Source organism: Arachis ipaensis, chromosome B08 (assembly GCF_000816755.2).
Source record: "Arachis ipaensis cultivar K30076 chromosome B08, Araip1.1, whole genome shotgun sequence".
Classification (NCBI taxonomy): Eukaryota; Viridiplantae; Streptophyta; class Magnoliopsida; order Fabales; family Fabaceae; genus Arachis; species Arachis ipaensis.
The window spans coordinates 14,996,742-15,009,241 of record NC_029792.2 but is presented as its reverse complement, the minus strand read 5'-3'; the positions used below and the strand labels follow the sequence as shown (position 1 = coordinate 15,009,241).

At 44.1% G+C, this 12,500-nt stretch overlaps 1 pseudogene; it reads right to left on the bottom strand.

Annotated features, from left to right (window-relative positions):
- LOC107610591 overlaps nt 1-6,055 on the bottom strand; it is a 6,321-nt pseudogene extending 266 nt beyond the window's left edge.

The window sequence follows — 12,500 nt, the reverse complement described above, 5'->3', positions numbered from 1 at the left end:
ATTACTCGTGAATTGGCTATATAAGGAGTTCGAATCAGCCTCATTCGAACCATTCTTCCTTTGCCCTACCCCACCAAATCCCAGAGAAAACGACCCAGATTCTCTCCGACGAAGACCTGAACGGAATACTCTGCTGATGGGGGACGATCCGGCACGGTTATATCGCTTGGATGGAGTTGCTCATATAGCCGGGGTCATCAACGAGGAGGTTAGTACATAATTAACTTCGTGCTAGCGGTATATGTGACTTAGTGGTTTTGCATGCGGGTTAGATGGTGGTTTATGTAGGAGATTTATGTTAGTGGTTTATGTTAGTAGTTCATGCTAGTGGTTTAAGTTAGTGGTTTATGTTTGTGGTTTATGTTAGTGGTTTACGTTAGTGGTTTATGTTAGTGGTTTATGTTAGTGGTTTATGTTAGTGGTTTACGTTAGTGGTTTATGTTAGTGGTTTATGTTAGTGATTTATGTTAGTGGTTTACGTTAGTGGTTTATGTTAGTGGTTTATGTTAGTGGTTTGTGTTAGTAGTTTTATGTCAGTGGTTCTACTTAAGCTGTTCTATGTTAGCGGTTTAGTTGTGCGGTCTATTGGTTTGTTTTGCATGTGGTTCTTGTTGATGTATTTTGATGCGGTTTTACTTAGTATAATGTTTTGTTGATGATTTATCGTGTTGGTGGTTTTTGGCGTTGTTTACTAAGCTGGTTCTAACATTGCCGTGCATTTCATGCGCAGCCTCAGCGATGCATCAGGAGCATGCGGCGGCAGCAGGGCATGGGACTGGATGACAGATATGTTCCGTACTTGCAGATGGCCGGTCTATACCATCTTGCAAGGCTGAACGATAGATGGTTCCGGTTAGACGAGGCCCTTGTCAGTGCATTCGTCGAGCGATGGCGTCCGGAGACGCACACGTTTCATATGCCCTTCGGAGAGTGCATGATCACACTCCAGGACGTGGCATACCAGTTGGGTTTGCCAGTGGATGGGCGTTATGTTAGCGGCTGCCTATCAGAGTTCCATATATACATCCAGGGTGGGCGTCCAGCCTGGGAGTGGTTCCAAGAGTTGCTTGGAGTGATACCTCCTCCTAGCCAGGTTCAGAAGTACGCAGTGAACTGCAGCTGGTTTCAGGAGACTTTTGGTGAGTGCCCCGAGGGAGCCGATGACGAGACTGTGCGCCGATACGCCCGTGCGTACATCATGATGTTGTTGGGCACGCAGCTGTTTGCGGACAAGTCCGGCAATCGCATTCACATCAGATGGCTTCCGTTTGTATCTAGGCTGGAGGAGATGGGGACCTACAGTTGGGGTTCTGCAGCACTGACATGATTGTACCGGTGCATGTGCCGAGTGGCGAACAGAAATGTTATCAAGCTAGCGGGCCCACTTCAGTTACTTCAGTCATGGATTTTCTGGCGATTTCCTCGGTTTAGGCCTACAGGGTTTGAGACGTTCAGCTGGCCATTGGCCTCGAGGTACTGTACTAAGCCTTGTCTATTTCAATTTACTATACATAACTACGTGTTCATTTATAATGTATTGGAGGCCCTAAGCACACATTTAAGTAGCGGTAAGACATGTGTATGATGCAGGTGGTCAGGTTACAACCCTTCCAGTAGCGAGAACGGTCCTAGAGTTCAGATGTGGAGGCTCTGGATAGACCGGTTGCAGGATAGAGAGGTCAGTATATAACTTAATAAGTTTCTTTATTTAACCACACCTTACGAGTTGGGTTCATGAGTTGCCCTGACACTGTATAGTTCTTGGTGCAGTTTATCTGGATGCCGTACAGCAGCCCCGACGTTCTTCAGGTTGTGCATCCAGAGGTTTTGGAGCCTCGGCACATGGCGCTGTGGTGGTCTGTTACGTCGCTTATCTACTTTACCGTCATAGAGTGGCATCAGATAGATAGGGTTCTTCCGCAGTTTGGAGGGGTGCAGCCCCGTCCACATCCCGCCCTGAACATCGACTTTCTGATGTCGAAGGATGGCAGAGGCGGCGATCGATGGTTCCCGTACCATTTGCAGAAGTGGCATCTCCATTGGGAGTCCCGTGCGGAAAGCGTGCTGAGGTTTGATGTTGTTGCTAACCCTGGTCCGTCGCATGAGTTCCTGGAGTGGTGGAGTCAGCACGGGAAGAGGTTCTTGTCTCCGGATCCGCAGTTGGGGGATCCGAGAGCCGTTGCTATTCCTGTTGAGGCCTCACAGCGGGGACCTGGGCGAGTTCCTGAGATGGATCGTCCTGACGACGTGCCGGACAGGCGGCGGGTTGAGAGGCGAGCTCGCGTGGCGACACGGCGTAGCCAGCGTGACTGGGGGTGGCTTGAGCGTGCTATGGAGGATGATGACGAGCCCGGCCCCGCTGGGGGTCGACGACGAGGCCAGCGAGGCAGAGGTAGAGGGCGTGCTGCGGTTCATGCCGCTGCACCTGACTCTGAGGACGATGACGACGATCAGCATGGGCCCGAGGGCGGGGATGGTGCAGGGGCGGCTGCAGTTGCTGGTGTTAGTACCCAGGATGGGGGGCACGGAGGTGAGTGGTATGGCTCAGCTTTTGGTGACGGGGCTGAGCCTAGTGACGCTGGACTTGGGTCAGGACCTTTTGGACATTACTTTGTTGGAGTACCCGCCCATGACCAGCCTCAGCAGGACGGTACTCCATGGGTTATTCCGGGATCACAGTGGCAGGACTTCCTTGGCGCAGATACGCTTGATGCGGACTTCGGCAGTCCACGATTTCTAGAGGAGATTACGGCTATCATGCAGGAGGACGTGCCGGGCAGGAGGCGTGGTCAGACCCCCGGCACGCAGACACCCTTAGATGTTGATCTGAACGAGCCTGCTACGACACCTGTTGGTGACCAGTTTGGTTTGGGAGGTACCCCACCTTTCGCCTACACCACTACATCAGAGTCTGTCGCCGGGCCGTCTGCCGCACCCGTCCATTTTACGCCACCCGCACAGCCTGCCCCGCATGAGGACGCGGATGAGATAGAGGATGAGGAGCCGTTTATCCGCAGAGGTCAGAGGCCACGGGTACCCCGTCGCTGTGGGACGGGCTCCCACTTGTTTAGATGATTTACTTTTCATGTATTTTAGACGTTAGGGTTCATTCATGTATGATACCCATGTGGACTACTGTTGTTACTTTAGAGCTGTTTTTCCTTGTTGTTTGTTCATCTTATTGTACTTCAAAATCTGGTATTTACCTAGTGGATCAGTGAATATGTATTATCATTGAATCATATAAGACTTTAATGTTGACAATTAGTTATCAAGTTTTGCATTTATGTGATTTCTAGCTATACTCAAATTCAGAAACAACTTTTTCATTACTAGAAGGTAGAAAGATCAACAGATTACATAAGTCCTCTAACATAACATGTAACAGGAAAAATAAAAATCAATAAGCACTAACAGTAACAACATCGCTACTACCGGCCCCCCGTGTGGGACGATCCTCCAAGCTGTGGGCAACTCCGACGGGTGTGTCCGGGTTGGCGACAGAGGCCACACCTCTTTGGCCGGTTCGGATCTGCCTTGTCCATATTTGTTCGTATCCTAGTGGATCTCGGACGACCCTCTCTCGCACGCCTCTTGGCAGGGTCCGGAATCACGGTGGGCCCGTTGTAAGGTGGCCAGAAGCCCTCCGGTATCGGTGGTGTGAATCCCATCCGGTACACACTGAACACTGAACTAATCTGATACACGCTGTGAACATAAGAGGACCAGGTAACCCGTGAGTAGGCGTAGCATGCAAGTGCGTGCTGGCATGGGAAATGAAGCGCCTGGAAGTACCCGCAGTCACAGGTCTGAGAGGCAAGCGATACTCTGTAGTTACCCAACGAGAAAGAACCAGTAGGAGTGGTCTCTGGACGGTGAACTCGGAGTTATCTCGGTCATACAAAGTCACCGTGAAGCACCTGGCCGTCTTCAAGTTGGCCTCAATGGACTTCACCAAGTGCTGACTGAATTGTTGTCCGGTTCCCATCTGGGCCTCTGCCTCTCTCCCCTTGCGAACAAAGAGTTCCGCAAGCCTACCATATGTTGCCTTCACCAGGGAGGATACAGGGAGATTTCTGACACCCTTGAGGATCGAGTTCACACACTCAGAGATATTCGTCGTCATGTGACCGAATCTCCACCCCTCATCACGATGCTGAGTCCACAAGGAATAATCAATCCGGTTTGCCCACTCACACATCGCCGGGTCCTCAGACCGCAGAATATCAAACCAGTAATTAAACTCAACCTCGGTCTTTGCATACGCCGCATTCACTAGAAGCCTCTGTGCGTCCTTCCCCTTGAAGGTAAGGGCAAAGTTAGCCGCTACGTGTCGAATGCAGAATGCACGGTAGGCAGATGGAGGTAACCACCCTCCATCAGGAGCCTCAAGCGCAGCCTTGATGCCGTTATGCCTGTCCGATATTACCAGCAGACCCGGCTGTGGTGTCACGTGCTGTCGAAGGTGGGAGAGAAAGAATGTCCACGACTCCGCATTCTCACCCTCGACTAGTGCGAACGCAACAGGTAGAATGTTAGAGTTCCCATCCTGTGCAATCGTGATGAGCAACGTTCCCCCGTACTTGCCATACAGATGTGTGCCGTCAATGCTGATTAGGGGCTTGCAAAGACGGAATGCCTCGATGCACGGTGGAAAAGTCCAGAAAATTCTGTGAAAATATGCTTGAGACTCATCTACCTGTCCTCCAACTCGAACGGGGCTCGTCCTTAGGACTGCAATAGTACCAGGCATCGTCAGCTGGACTCCCAACACCCACCTAGGCAGCTCATTGTATGACTCATCCCAATCACCGTAGATAAGGACAACAGCCTTCTGCTTCGCCATCCAGACCCTCCTGTAAGTCGGCCGGAACCTAAAGTGTGCTGCCGTGGCATTCAGGTGCACCTTGATGCTGACGGATGCATCAGCCCTAACCATTGGCATAATGAACGATGAAATCACATGATAATCCAAACTCCTGTGATCACTCGAGATGGATGTGGCCAGACAAGTGTGAGGTCCATTGTACCGTTTGACCTCCCAAATGCCCTTGCGCTGCCGGAGACTCAGTCGAATCAACCATGTGCACCCATTCCCAAACTCAGAACACTTGCCCACATACCGACGATGATCAGACTCCACTACCTTGTACTGTACCCCTCGCCGGATGCTGTAAGTCTTCACACTTAACAGGGCCTCATCTTTATCCTGAAATTGCTGACCAACTTGGAACTCTGTCAGACCAGCAGTCCCTTCCGCATCTCTAGCTCCGAATCCAACAGAGTGCCCTGAAACCCCCTCCTGCCTCATGGCATCTAGGTCCAAAGAGGAAAAATGTGGTGGATACTGTTGTGTGCCAGAACTAGAACCACCGACCGCCAATGCAGGCTCAGTCGCTCCAACCTCGTCGCCGCTGTCATCGTCAATCATATCCGGCTCGACATCGTCCTCCTCTGCATCACCCAACAATCTGTCTCCGACGCCAACCGGTGGAACGCCCTGTAAAGTGTTCGACAGAATATCAAATGATCCTACCTCGTCGCCTACACCGTCATTGAGATCAACAGCAAAAGACGGGGAGGCGACAGGTTGGACTGCTGGCTCGTACACAGGGACGGAGGAAGAAGCAACGGCAGGCCTGGAACTGGAACCGGCCGCCGTGGCTACAGTGGTGGTATTCCGGTTCGAAACCCCTGAGCTGGATACCACATCAACCAGCTTTGCCAACAATTTTGGTGTCCTCACCTCCGGAAACTGCCTCCGACAAAGAAACATGACTTGCAGGTCCTCATCACTGCCAATGGTGAAACAATCATACTTCACGGTATTCTGCAGGACCGTGATTGGAATGCGGTAGAAAAACTTCTTCACCTGCTTCGCACCTTCCAGACCAAGTTTCATCAGAACAGATCTAACAATATCATCATAGCTCGTCGTTGGATTCACGACAATACAGAGAGGATCCTTATCTGTGAACTTCACACCGGAACGAGTTTTCCTCTTAATGGATCCTCTGTGGTGAACCAAAACAATAAAACTCTCCTCACTAGCCATCTTACACCCTCTAATGAGAGCAACTCACGTTTACAACCCTATATATACTGCTCTGTCTACCATTAAATCGAGCCATACTAGTTCGAATTAGTTGTTGTGTAATTCGAACCAGCTTGGTTCGAATTACTTGACGCAGCATCTCTCCCTATAATTCGAACCAGCTTGGTTCGAATTATATGTTGCAGCTTCTCCCTCTGTAATTCGAACCAGCTTGGTTCGAATTACTTGAACCAACTAATCTCCATGTAATTCGAACTGGCTTGGTTCGAATTATTAATGATTCGAGTTCGAACCACATTGGTTCGAATTATATAAATATATGATTTGGCTCATTGCTGAAACGAAATTCACTTTGACTTATTTAGGTAATTTGCAACTTCCCTTGGCTTATTCTAGTTTTTTTATAAAAAATAAATTAGATAAAAATTAAACACCATAGAATCTATATACCATATATATTTATTATATTCATTTCAATTTAAGGGTTGATGTTGCTGATGTTGAAAACTCGAAATAATGTTGAATCAATAATGACGATAATATATTGCACAAAATCAAAAAAGATATATCTGTAATATATTTATTCTTTCACGTGAAAAAAAGATCTTTGCATGTTTTATTAGGGAAATTCTATCTACAACTTTTGCAGGGCCAAGTGAGTGCTTTTGCATTTTTCTTTTTTCTCCTTTTTTGATAAATAATTAATAAATATCCAAATGGTCTTGAAAAGGCAACTCAATGATTGATGAATATAATAATAAATCATAATTCCAAATCAAACTCACAGTTTTCATAATTAATATAATTTGCAAATGAAAAAACTATCCAGGCAACAATTGTTTGAAGGGAAAAGGGCCGAACCAGAAAGGGGATAAAAGAAAGGTAGGGAGGTTTTTTTTTCATATTTTCTTCTGTTTGATTTGAATATACAGAAATTGATTTGAACATAAGAGAGTTTTTAGGGATTTTATTTTTTATTTTAAATGGAAAATAGAAATGTGAGGTCGTGAGTAATATTAAATCGTGTTTTTCTATAATTATTTGTTTGGATCTGATTAATTATTTATTGAGTAACAATTAAGCATTTAGTAGTACTAGTTTACTACTAATTATGTAATAATCTGTGTATTCAATTACAATACAGTTCTTTTCTTCTCTTTTTCTTCCACTTTCCGTTCTCCTTGTTTAATTAGCTCTTTCAATCTGTGATCTTTACTCTACTGTAAGCTACTGATACCTTATAGAGTTAGTAATGAACTAGTACTTATACAAGTTGAGTGAAATGCAAGGTGTGTGTGTGGGTGTGAAGCAGCAAGTTAGTTGAGAGACTAACAGCTGTAACTAACTCCAGCTGAGCTGGCACAAGCAGCTTCTAGAGAGTGAACAAAGAGAACTTCTAGAGAGCGACTACATTAACATACCCCCTCAAAACAAGGGACTATGATGATGCTGCATTGAAAACTCTTAGCAGTTTTTTGAAATTGTCAAAGGTTATAGTTGAGAGAGGTTTGGATAGGGTGTAAGCCAGTTGATCTTGAGTTGGGATATGTTGAACAAATCTTTCTTTTCTGGTTACATAGTCTCAGACAAAGGACTGGTTGAGGACAAAGTGTTTGGACTTGTTGTGCAGAATTGGATTGGCAAAGAGTAGGACTGTACTTTGATTGTCGCAGTATACCACAGGTTTTGTTGAGCACGAGACTCTGATTTCACTAAGAAGGTTTTGAAGCCAGATAATTTCAGTCACAGCATCTGCAATCCCCCAAAATTCAGCTTCAATGCTGCTCTTCGACACTGTCGTTTGCTTTCTGTTGCCATAAAACCAAATTTGAGCTAAGGTAAATGCCATACCCATTGGTTGACTTGCGATCATTAATATCACTGGCCCAATCAGAGTCGCAAAAACCATAGATCCTAAAGTTTGTGAATTTGCTGAACCTGAGAATTCTTTTTATTGCTTTCCCATGGGACTCAAGAGGATTGTAAAGAAACTGGGCTACTTTATTCACTAAAAAGGAGATCTCAGGCTTTGTAATTGTGGCATACTGCAGACCACCCACAATAGACCTGAACAGGGTGGGATTGCTGAAAGAGCCATCTCCAAAGACAGACAGCTTTAGGGAGGAGGTCATGGGAGTAGCTACAGGTTTTGCATGGGTCATTTCTGCCCGTTTCAAAAGGTCCTTAATGTACTTTGATGAGTTTAGAAAATTTCAAATTAAATTGATGATGATCAAACATTATTAATATAATTAATTACAAAATTATTAATTTGAGCCTTAATTTCATATTTGCTAATTAATAATTTTGATTATTTGCAGATTTTGTTTAAGGGCCAAAAAGGAAAGAAAAATTAGCAAACCCAATGTAAATATAATATTCAACCTTAGTTCAAAATTGTTTAAGGTGTTATGGCTAAATTGTCATTATACTTGTTGGGCCAAATTTAAAATATTAGTCCGGATCATTTTTGAAGAAGAGATCCACTAGCTTGGTCCAAATTGAAAAATGAGAAAGAGGGAAACTTGCATGCTTAGTTGGGTCACTCTCTTCCTCTCATCATAAGATGGATTTCAAATTAAATTCAACTCACATTAATTGCATTGGAATTATGAGAGAGAAATAGCAATTGATTTGATTGCTATCATTAATGATACACGCTACTCAACAAAAGGGAAGAAACAAACTCAATTAATTTCATTCTCTTTCCTAATTCAAAGTCTTTCAATTTCTCTCTCTTCTCTCTCTACTCTCTCTTCACTTTCGGTCACTTCACATAAAATATGAAAGCTTTTGCAAGATATCAGAGTAAAGAAGAATAAGCTAGAAGAAGCTAGAAGCCATTGTAATGATGGCATCAAGAAAAAGAAAATATGAAGTATGTTGTGGCTAAGATCTTTACCACAAAAGGCAAGATGTGGTGAAGTAATCTTAAGCTCTCCATACCCTAAAATGGAAGAAGATCCATTCGGTCAGAGGAAGAAGATCCTTGGAGGGATGGCTCGTCTCTACCTTTGCTCAACCACTACAAGAGGTAGCTACTGTAGCTACGTGGTGGATGGGGCAGAGGATAAGAGCAGGAGGAGCTGTCATCATCAAGAACTCATCAAGGGCTAGGAATCCTTCTTGGAGTGCAAGTCAAGATGGAAGGCCCGGATTGATGACGATTGGTGACAAGGGAAGACACAGAGGTAATTGCATGTTGGGTTTTACATTCGGTTTCCTCTCCTCTCTCTGGCCGAACCGGTTTTGGTTTGAAGAAGAAGAAGTTTAGCTCGGTTTAACAGTTTCAACCTTGGAGGCTTCCCCTTCTATAAATAAGGGAGAATAGCCAGGACTTGAGGCAAGGAGTTAAGAGTGAAAATCATAGAGTTCTCATAGCTACCCAAGCTAACAGAAGTTCTTCTCCTCCAATATTTTCTATTTTGTAATTTTTCTGTTTAATTTTGTCTGTCTTGAGTCTCATGGAAAAAGGAAAACAGTGAGGTTTGTAAGAAAAAGCCATAGAGCGAAAAAAGGCAGAGAGTGCAAAATTAAAAGAAAAAGCCATAGATGTCTTTTGAGATCCTTTGTACATCTGTGTTGTGTTTCATGATTCTGTGGGAATCCCCTTGCAAGTTGGGTTAGCACTTAGCAGTTGAAAGCTTGGCAGTGACCAAGTCAAGTTCAGGATTGGGGATTAGATTCTGGACTTGTCCCGGATAGGAAGGGTAGTTCCTAGGGAGAATTGGTGTATGTAATCATGATTATAGTGAAATTCCATCATTGTTGTGATGGAGACTGGATGTAGGCTGCATTGCACTTAGCAGCTGAACCATGATACATCTTGGTGTGATTTTCTCTCTCTTCTACTCCATTTCTGTTTCTGCTGCATAGGAGACAAAACTGAAAAAATATCTCTTAGCTGGTTACGAGACAAAAAGAAAAAGTCTCTTGACTAGGCACGAGACAAAAAGAAAAAGTCTCTTGACTAGGCACGAGACAAAAACAAGAAATATCTCCTCAAGTATTTCAAAGGACAGTAACTGTTATTAAGTGAAAAAGGGACTAATATTCAACCCTCCCCCCTTCTCTTAGCCACTAATAAACCATCATACTTTGTTTGCTTGAGAGTCACTGTGTCATCAGGGATTTTTACTTCAATGCCAAGGAAGTAGTTCATTTCTCCCAATTCTTTCAAGGCAAAAATGTTGTGGAGTTCATTCACGAGTGCCTTAATATCAAATTCAGAGTTACCAGTTACAAGGATGTCGTCTACATACACCAAGATGTATGTAGCTGAGGATGATGTGAACTTTGTGAACAGAAAGACATCTGACTGAGTGCTTGTGAAGCCAAATTTTTGAAGTGCAAAGCTGAACTTTGTGAACCAGGCTCTAGATGCTTGTTTGAGTCCATATAGAGATTTTTGGAGTTTATAGACTTGGAGGGAGTTTGGGGCCTTGAACCCTTCTAGTTGCTACATGTAAACAGTCTCGTGAAGATCCCCATTGAGAAACGCATTGTTGAAGTTGAATTGATGAATTTTCCATCCTTTTGCAAGAGCCACACTGAGCATGACTCGAACTGTAGCAGGCCGCACTACAGGACTGAAAATTTGGTCATAGTCAACTTCTTGGCGTTGGTGAAAACCTTTGGCTACAAGACTCGGTCACCCCTCCAACAATATCACCAAAGCCATCCTCAACAACCAACAAATCCCCTTCTATACCACTAAAATCACTTTTCCTTGCAATTCTTACTTCATCAGCAAAATTCACTAGCTCTCCTTTTCTCCCTCTCAATCTCAGTACACACAGCCCTTAGAACTAGTGTTCTTTAACCTCTGGGGCCCCTCACCACAACCCAGCAGGTCCGGCATCAGATACTATGTGTGCTTCATTGATGCCTACAGCCGATACACCTGCACCTATCTACTAAATACCAAAAATCAAACCTTCACAGCCTTTCTCCAATATAAAATCCTGATGGAAAAATAAATAGGCAACACTATCAAAGCCCTACAGACTGACTATGGTGGAAAATACCTCTCCAACACCTTTCAACAATACCTCAAGAACCAAGGAATTCATCACAGACTTACCTGTCCTCACACACACCAACAAAATGGGTGTGTTGAGCGTAAGCATCGCCACCTAACTGAAACAGCTCTCACTCTTCTCTCCCAAGTAGGGGCGGAGCCACATATAGCAAAAGGGGGGCAATGGCCCCTCCCAAACTTTAAATTTTCTTTATAAATTGTGTATAAATTTTACTTTAGCCTCCCTTAAAAATTTTATTTACTCTTTTTCTATTACAAAATTAATTTTTGGCCCCTCCCTAAACTTCAACCTAGCTTCTCCCCTGCTCCCAAGCCTCTTTGCCTCTCTCCTTTTGGGATGAAGCAATCCTAACCTCCACCTACCTAATCAACAGACTCCCCACCCTAGTACTGAACTTTAAATCCCCACTAGCTAGAAGTACTCTTCAACACCACACCAAACTATACCCTGTTAAAATCATAGTTATCAGAACCGAACCAGTAATCAACCCGGTGAGACTACTGGGTCACTGGGTCACTGGTTCAACCGTTGGGTCACAAGTTAAACCGGTTGACTCGGTTATAATTAAATAATTATATAAAATTTAATTTTTTTAATTATAATATATTTATAAAAAGGCATTAATAAAATCAAAAAAGCATGGTAGCCTGGTGGTCACAAATCCCTTTATTTTCCAGAAGTGCCAGGTTCGAACCCAGTAGGTGACGCCGTGTCAAACTGAACCTGTTCGTTTGTTTGTGTGGTTTTATTGTTAACCCGGACTGGTTAAAGGTTCGGTTCACCGGTTTTTTGTCAAATCGGACGGTCCTGTCCGGGTTTGATAACTACATACACTTTTCATATTCAAGAAGCGCAAATTTGACCAAGAATTTCCTATCCAACCCTCTTTCTCAATTTTTCCCAACCTAACCATACACAACCCTCAAACACTATCCCTCCAACTACATACACTTTTCATACATACACTTTTCATCCTCCTTACCTGAACATTGCTGAAACAGCTACTTAGAATAGCCACCACATGCAAACCAGGAGCAAAAGTGAAATCTTTAAACCCAAAGTTCTCAATGCAGTAGTGGATTCAGCATCAAGCTCAGTCAATACCCTACCCAAGTCAATCTCTGAAGCACTGGCAACTCCACAATGGAGAAGGGTCATAGAGGAGGAATACTCAGCTCTGATACCATGTAAGGTATCAGGAGTTTACAACAGAATAAGGATCAGAGATTGAAGGAGCTAATTAGATAAGGAGAACGAAAAATAGAAGAGAAAGAGAGAAGAAAGGAACTACATTGTGATTGAACACACAGATTATTATAGAGTCAGTAGTGAGCTAGTATTTATATATATAACTTAAATTTAAAAAAAAAAATAGTTCATAAAGATAGAAGATAAATAATCAG